The sequence below is a fragment of the Musa acuminata genome, chromosome BXJ2-9 (genome assembly GCF_036884655.1).
Source record: "Musa acuminata AAA Group cultivar baxijiao chromosome BXJ2-9, Cavendish_Baxijiao_AAA, whole genome shotgun sequence".
NCBI lineage: Eukaryota > Viridiplantae > Streptophyta > Magnoliopsida > Zingiberales > Musaceae > Musa > Musa acuminata.
Genome location: NC_088346.1, coordinates 13,265,001 through 13,274,221, shown reverse-complemented (window position 1 = coordinate 13,274,221; position 9,221 = coordinate 13,265,001).

The window sequence follows — 9,221 nt, the reverse complement described above, 5'->3', positions numbered from 1 at the left end:
ATCCAATAAGACAAGGGCTCCGTCGGATATCTCATATCCGAACCTCTACTAATCGCAATGCTTACCATATGTGTGTGACCCTCTAGGCCCAATATCGAGCTGGCCGTGAGTCATACCTGTCAGAACTCCTTCTAACTCAGTGAATTATTATCTCTGTAATAATTCACTCGACTCATCGACTACGAACGTACTAGGCCACTACGCCGTAGTCCCCAGACGATACAGGGGAATCCAATTCATTGGACCTATCTGTCCTCAGTTACCATGTACCTATAGTCCCTCATCCATCTAATATCCCAGAGACCGTATATCGAGCATGGTGATGTCAGACCCATACGGTTTCTACTCAAGTCTCGCTCTAATCGGATTCTCCCAGAGAACTCTTTCTCTCTCAACCCGAATGACCCTGGCCAGGGATTTGTCTGAGCAAGAACACATGGGATATTCCTCTCATGACGCCGAGAGTGGATGATCCTTTGTCGACACTCAATAGCCCTCGTAAGGTCGACTACAACTCCCAATGACCAGCTGTACTAGATCTGGGACAACCAAACCTATAAGTCTGGTATCAAAGAGTGGAGCACTCAAACAGGACATCCTTGGTGTCTCAAGTCTAAGGACCAGATACACCACTAGGACTACGGAATCGCTGTCTGACAATAAGGCATCATCAACCATCCAGCATTCCGTAAGCGGATCAATCAGTGAACTCATTCTCCAATGAGCACCTGTACTGTATCCCTAGTGTCCCTACACGAGCAGCTATGAGACCAGCTGCATCCATCATATGGACGGGTATACAGCACACCAGTCTATCCGGTTATCACGATGTCCCTCTCGAGTAACCTATGACCGGGATTATTTAGGATATGTGTTTAAAGGTGAATCGATCTCATTATCGTGATCTCATCACGATCCGATTCTCATTGCACAAATCCAAGGACATCACAATATATGTATGCATTTATGCAATAGTTATAAAGTGATATACGCCAAAATATAATAAGCAAAAAGATTCTGTATCAAGTCACACGTGCCATCACTCACGTGATTGGCTTGCTGGGCACCTATGACTAGCAATCTCCCACTTGACCTAAAGACAATCACCTATGTGTCTGATCCCCATCAGACCCTTGTGATGCTCAAAGACAATCTGAGACAACGGCTTTGTTAGTGGATCTGCAATGTTATCTTCGGATGGAACTCTTTCCACTGCTACATCTCCTCGGGTCACGATCTCTCTGATAAGGTGGAACCTCCTCAGAACATTTTTGATGAGACCCGGGTTCCCTTATTTGAATAATCGCCCCGTTATTATCGCAATATAAGGAGATCGGCTCCTCGCTACCCGGCACGACTCCCAAATCTGTGATGAACTTCTTCACCCAGACTCCCTCCTTTGCTGCATCTGATGCAGTAATGTACTCCACCTCTGTGGTCGAGTCAGCAGTGGTATCTTGCTTGGAACTCTTCCAGCACACTGCTCCTCCATTCAAGGTGTACATATACCCTGAATTCGACTTGCTATCATCGACATCAGACTGAAAACTTGAGTCAGTGTAGCCTTCAACCTTAAGGCTATTACCTCCATATACTAGTAAAAGATCCTTAGTCCTTCTCAAGTACATAAGGATACACTTTACTGCTTTCCAGTGCTCCAAGCCTGGATCCGCTTGATACCTGCTCGTGACACTCAGAGCATACGCTATATCAGGCCTAGTATATAGCATGGCATACATGATAGACCCTATTGCTGAGGCATAAGGTATCATATTCATGTTTGCCCTTTCTTCTGGAGTCTTTGGGGACATACTCGTAGAAAGCGATATCCCATGTCTCATCGGTATGAGACATCTCTTGGAATTTTCCATGCCAAACCTTTTGATAATGGTTTCTATGTACCTGGACTGGGACAAGCCAAGCATCCTCTTGGATCTATCTCTATAGATTCTAATCCCCAATATATAAGATGCTTCCCCTAAGTCCTTCATGGAGAAGTGTCTAGATAACCAAGCCTTTACTGTGGATAGCATTCCTATGTCATTCCCAATGATGAGGATGTCATCCACATATAACACCAAAAAGGTGATAGGGCTCCCACTTACCTTTCTGTACACACAAGGCTCATCTTCGTTCTTAACGAAGTCATAAGATCTAATTGCTTCATCAAATCTTATGTTCCAACTTCGGGAAGCTTGCTTTAGTCCATAAATGGATCTAAGCAACCTACACACCTTATTTGGGCAGTTCTTGGACATAAATCCCTCAGGTTGCATCATATACACCTCCTCCTCGAGGTTCCCATTGAGGAATGCGGTTTTCACATCCATCTACCAAATCTCATAATCATAGTGTGCTGCAATAGCCAATAGAATTCTGATGGATTTTATCATTGCTACGGGTGAGAAGGTTTCGTCGTAGTCAACACCTTGCCTTTGACGATACCCCTTAGCCACTAGCCTTGCTTTATAGGTCTCTACCTTTCCATCTACTCGAATCTTTTTCTTAAAGATCCACTTGCAACCAATGGGTACAATACCTTCGGGCACATCAACTAGGTTTCAAACCTTATTAGAGTACATAGAATCCATCTCAGAATTCATGGCTTCTTGCCACTTCCCAGAGTCTATACTCATAATAACCTCCTCGTAGGTCTGAGGATCAATATCCTCAACATCCTCTCCTCTAATATGTCCCACATATCCTTCAGGAGGATGGGATACTCTATCAGACCTGCGTAAAGTTGATACTTGTGTATTAGGTACCTGAACAGACTCGGACTGTAGAGTGGTGCTTGAGCTTGGATCTCCAACCTCGCTCAATTCTATCATTCTCCCACTGTCTCCGCCAAGAATGTGTTCCTTCTCAAGGAACACTGCTCTCTTAGCTACAAAGACCTTTTGGTCCTCGAGATGATATAAATAATACCCACAAGTTTCCTTGGGGTATCCCACAAATTTGCATCGCTCTGTCCTTGATTCTAACTTATCGGGGTTGTGTCTTATAACATAGGTAGGGCAGCCCCAAATCTTAACAACCTTAAGATCAGGCTTCTTCCCTTTCCATATCTCATATGGTGTAGACATTACCGACTTAGTTGGAACTCTGTTCAGAAGGTAAGCTACGGTTTCTAGGGCATATCCCCAGAATGAGATGGGTAGGTCAGCGAAACTCATCATGGACCGTACCATATCTGATAACGTACGATTTCTCCTTTCAGAGACACCATTGAGCTGAGGTGTATAAGGAGGTGTCCATTGGGATAATATCCCATGGTCCTTGAGGAACTGAGTAAACTCTGTACTTAAGTATTCACCTCCTCGATCTGATCGAAGAGTTTTGATACTCTTTCTAGTCTGGTTCTCCACCTCATTCTTATACTCTCTGAATTTCTCAAAGGCCTCGGACTTGTACTTCATTAAGTACACATATCCATACCTTGAGAAATCATCAGTAAATGTAATGAAGTAGGAGTAACCTCCAATGGCATGAGTTGACATGGGTCCACATACATCACTATGTATGAGTTCCAACAACTCAGTGGCTCTCTCTCCAGTTCCACTAAATGGAGAGTTGGTCAATTTTCCACGAATGCAAGGCTCACAAGTTGCATATGACACATAGTCGAATGGATCTAGATATCCATCATTTAGCAACTTTTGAATCCTTCTTTCATGGATGTGACCTAGCCTACAATACCACAGGTATGCACTGTTCAACTCATCTCGTTTCCTTTTGGACACATTTACATTCATGATATGTGGAGTGGTGTCTAACATAAATAAACCATTATGCAATGTTCCTTTCGTGATGATCTTATCATCCAATAATATCGAACAACCATTGTTCTCAAAAACAAATTTATATCCACTAACTGTTAAACATGAAATGGAGATAATGTTTTTGATAATAGAAGGAACAAAATAACATGCATCTAATGCAATAAAAGCTCCACTAGGCAGATGTAGGGCGACCTCGCCAACAGCTAATACAGCAACTTTTGCTCCATTACCCATCTTGAGGTCCATCTCGCCTCTCTCTAGTCTCCTAGGCCTTGCCAGAACCTGCAACGAATTGCATATATGATAAGCACTACCGGTATCCAATACCCATGTGTTATCATAAGAGTCTGACAAATGGAAACTGATCATGAATGTACCTGAAGCTTCATCAAGCTTTTGTTTCGCCCTTTCTGCAAGGTACTCTTTGCAGTTTCTCTTCCAATGCCCATCTTTACCATAGTGGAAGCACTGACCTTTGTCCTTTGCTGGGTCTTTCTTAGCAACCTTTGCTTTACCTTGTTTGCCCTTGCCCTTTCCCTTCTTAAGGGACCTTTCTGCTTTCCTTTTCTTTCTAGTCTCATCAGTGTAGAGAACTGGCTTCTCTTTCTTAATAGTACTCTCTGCCTCCCTCAACATATTGAGGAGCTCTGGGAGAGTCACCTCAAGCTTGTTCATATTAAAATTCATTATGAACTGTGAAAAGGAATCTGGTAGGGACTGAAGCACAATGTCCACACACAAGTTATCCTCTAGGACCATTCCTAGACTTGTGAGTTTCTCTATCCACTCAATCATCTTTAGGACATGGTTCTAAACCGGTGTCCCCTCAGTCATCCTAGCGCGGAAAAGGCTCTTGGATATCTCATATCGTTGAGTCCTTTCCTGTTCCTCAAACAATTTACGGACATGTAGAAGAATGGATCTGGCATCCATCTTTTCATGTTGTCTCTGTAACTCTGGAGTCATAGAGCCCAACATATAGCACCGAGCAAGAGTGGAGTCATCAATGTACTTCACGTAGCGAGCGATCTCATCCTCGCTTGCCCCTTCTTCGGGCGTAGGCATCACTGTATCAAGGACGTACACGATTTTCCCCGCTGTGAGAACAATTCTCAAGTTACGGAGCCAATCCGTATAATTTGGACTAGTGAGGCGGTTGACATCAAGTATGCCACGTAATGGATTTGAAAGTGACATTTTCTGAAAATAAAGATGTAGCAGAAATGAATAACATGCAGATTTTGCAAGAAATAAACTATCAAGATATGGACTTCTATCTTAATATGCTCCCACTATTTTACTAACGAGTCACGCGACACCCTCAGCACGTGAAACAGAAGTCTCCGGCAGACTTCTAGTGGGGATCAAGATCCAATCAACGTCTTAGTGTAACCTCGAGGGACTCGACCAATCACACTAAGCCTAAAAGGTAGGCAACTCTTGCCGATCACAACTCCTTGTGATTCCCGTCCTGTTCGGCCTTCGAATCACCATGGCCTCGAGGGACTCGACTAACTATGATGCTCGGTTAAGTCAACACCTTCGTTACAAGATGAGTCTGATTTGATGATATACCCTCGAGGGACTCGACCAAGCATACCATGCCCTCAGGTCACCGGTGACATCTCTATGTCGTAAGCAAGATAGCGAATCGTGATACAGGTGAGTCTCGAGGGACTCGACCAACTCAACCTACACCGGGAATCGGTTCCTACTCAGAATGATGGAAGGCCACGTGGGTCAATCTAATTGCCTCACGTTTACCGACTTAATATTATCGAGAGATGTTTCTATAATTTGGTCTCCTAATATGATATGTCACACATATACATATTTAATATATATCTACATCGCATGCAAGTATATATACATATCTAGTATGTGTATAAGCAATCACATCAGATGATCATGGACTACAACCTAATATGATTAGGCCCGAGCCAGTAGGCCTAATCACTCACATCAAGATCTATGTGTGCAACGGTGCATCTCCATGCCCTGTGATCGTCCATCTCGTCCTCGTCGGTTCCGTCGACATCTTGATGCATCTCCATGCATCACGATCGTCCGTCTCGTGGGTCCCGCTATCGCATCCACGCTCCCGCTGCGCCTCCTCATGTGATTACAACTTAATCATAGGCACGCAGGCCCAACAATAAACGAGAAATATAATGGAGGTTCGCAGACCTCAATAATAATAATCACAAGTACACACATCACACGGTCCATGATCATCCGTCCACACATCATACATCACATGTATAAATAATCATCATCATGTAGGACTACTAGATAATAATAAAAAATAATAATCAACTAAACCTTTTAATTAATTAATATTTTTCTGAAATCAGGGACATGTAGGGAATTTCTCAATTCCTAAGGGTATTTTCGTAATTTGGACAAAAGACAAAAACTAGAATTTCTCAAATTCTGAGGGGCAAAACTGTCTTTTGCCCAGAAAACCCTAATACCCTTTCCCCTTTTCGCTGCTGCCGCCGCCACCACCCTATCGGCGGCGGCCTGTGCGGCGGGGCGAGGGCACTGCCCTCGCCTGCAGGCAGCACGCCCGCTAGCGGCGATGCCGCTGCCTCCGCAGACGGTGCTGTACCGCCGGGCGGCCGCCCATGTGGGGGGGTTTCGCCCGCGGGAGCAGCGGCGGCAGGCGCCGCTGCCCTACGACGCCTCTGCCCGTGGGCTGCCAGCCCCGCCGGCAGCAAGCCTGCTGCAAGCAGACTGCCGGCCGGTTGCTGCAAGCACAGCGCATGCGCATGCGCAGGCGCTGTGTTGCCTGGCTGCGGCTGCCGCAGGTGGCTGCATGCATGCAGATCGAGGGCAGCAACTGTTGCTGCCCTTCCTCGCTTTTGCGTCAACGATTTTGACGTCAAAATTCTTCCTAAACACAACACACGCAGTTCAAAAACCAATCATTCGCACGAACAACCTGGCTCTGATACCACTGTTGGGAAATCATGAGGGCGACATCACATGCGCAGCGGAAGAACAAGAAAACAAAATCCCCGATTCCCAAAAAGAGTTCGTCGTCGTGCGAAGATTGGTATGCAAAAATCCGCGAAACATGAAACTACGTATAAAGTAGATTGTGTTACCTAGGGAGATCGTATATCCCTACTTCCTTGCAGATCCTTAGGAGAGGGTAAAGGAGGTCAAGCGTCCTCCTCTCTAGCGGTGATCCACACAGCACGGTTGCGACGACGCTCCTCAAAACTCCAGGCCTGCTCTGAGGTGGAGAGGAAGAGGAGAATAGGAAAGGCAAGCAAAGACTCTAGCCTATGAGGCTGTGAATCCCTCCTATTTATAGAGATCCCGTGTCAAACCCTAATGGGTCCTTCCTTAGTGGGTATTGGATCTGCATCCAATAAGACAAGGGCTCCGTCGGATATCTCATATCTGAACCTCTACTCATCGCAATGCCTACCATATGTGTGTGACCCTCTAGGCCCAATATCGAGCTGGCCGTGAGTCATACCTGTCAGAACTCCTTCTAACTCAGTGAATTATTATCTCTGTAATAATTCACTCGACTCATCGACTACGAACGTACTAGGCCACTACGCCGTAGTCCCTAGACGATACAGGGGAATCCAATCCATTGGACCTGTCTGTCCTCAGTTACCATGTACCTATAGTCCCTCATCCATCTAATATCCCAGAGACCGTCTATCGAGTATGGTGCTGTCAGACCCATACGGTTTCTACTCAAGTCTCGCTCTAATCGGATTCTCCCAGAGAACTCTTTCTCTCTTAACCCGAATGACCCTGGCCAGGGATTGTCTGAGCAAGAACACATGGGATATTCCTCTCATGACGCCGAGAGTGGATGATCCTCTGTCGACACTCAATAGCCCTCGTAAGGTCGACTACCACTCCCAATGACCAGCTGTACTAGATCTGGGACAGCCAAACCTATAAGTCTGGTATCAAAGAGTGGAGCACTCATACAGGACATCCTTGGTGTCTCAAGTCTAAGGACCAGATACACCACTAGGACTACGGAATCGCTGTCTGACAATAAGGCATCATCAACCATCCAGCATTCCGTAATCGGATCAATCAATGAACTTATTCTCCAATGAGCACCTGTACTGTATCCCTAGTGTCCCTACACGAGCAGCTATGAGACTAGCTGCATCCATCATATGAACGGGTATACAGTACACCAGTCTATCCGGTTATCACGATGTCCCTCTCGAGTAACCTATGACCGGGATTATTTAGGATATGTGTTTAAAGGTGAATCGATCTCATTATCGTTTTCTCATCACGATCCGATTCCCATTGCACAAATCCAAGGATATCACAATATATGTATGCATTTATGTAATAATTATAAAGTGATATACGCCAAAATATAATAAGCAAAAAGATTCTGTATCAAGTCACACGTGCCATCACTCACGTGATTGGCTTGCTGGGCACCTATGACAAGCATCATATGCAATCCTCTACTCATTATGATATATATTATATGTGTGTGACCCTTTAGGCCAGCTAGCCATGAGTTGTACCTATCAGAACTTCTTCTAATTTAGAATTTCTTCTGATTTAGTGAATTATCATCCGATGATAATTTACTCAACTCATCAAATTATGTGTAGGGAAATCTATGGTGACATTATATGCGTAGTAGAAGAACAGTAAATAAAAATCTCAGAATTTTTCACAAAAAATAAGGTTTAATTATCGTTCAAAGATTGGTGAGCAAAAACTCACAAAACCAAAAAACTATGTGTACACAGGAGATTGTATTATCTAGGGAGATCGTATATTCCTGAATTCCTACAAATCTTTAAGAGAGGATGAAAGAGGTCACCTGTCCTCTTCTCTAACGATAATGCATATAGTAGAGGATGTGAAGTCGTTTCTCAAATCGTTGTATAATCCTCCTTACGGTGTGCACCACATAATCAAGAAGGGGCTACCCCTTCTTGCTATCCACACACTCCCAAATAGGGGTTACAAGTTGAGAAGGAGAAAGAGAGAGAGAGAGAGAGAGAAGAATAAGAGGTGGCAGCTAAAAAGAACCTAGCCCATGGCATTTTAGTTTCATCCTATTTATAGAGACCCCCTATCAACTTAAACCAAATAAATTCTACTATATTGGGTATTAGATTTTCATCCAACTACTCAAGCCTATTAAATTAGTGGATCTCTATCCAATAATTTTTCATTGGCTCTTATTAGATTTTATCCATATGATCCAATAACTCAAAGGACTTATTGGATATCCAATAAGATAAGGGCTTCAATAAATATCTCACATCCAAACCTCTACTCATTATAACATCTATCATATGTGTGTGACCCTCTTGGCCCAATATCTAGTTGGTCATGGGTTATACTTATCATAACACTTTTTGACTCAATGAATTATTATCTACATAATAATTCACTCGACTCATCGACGAACGTACTAGG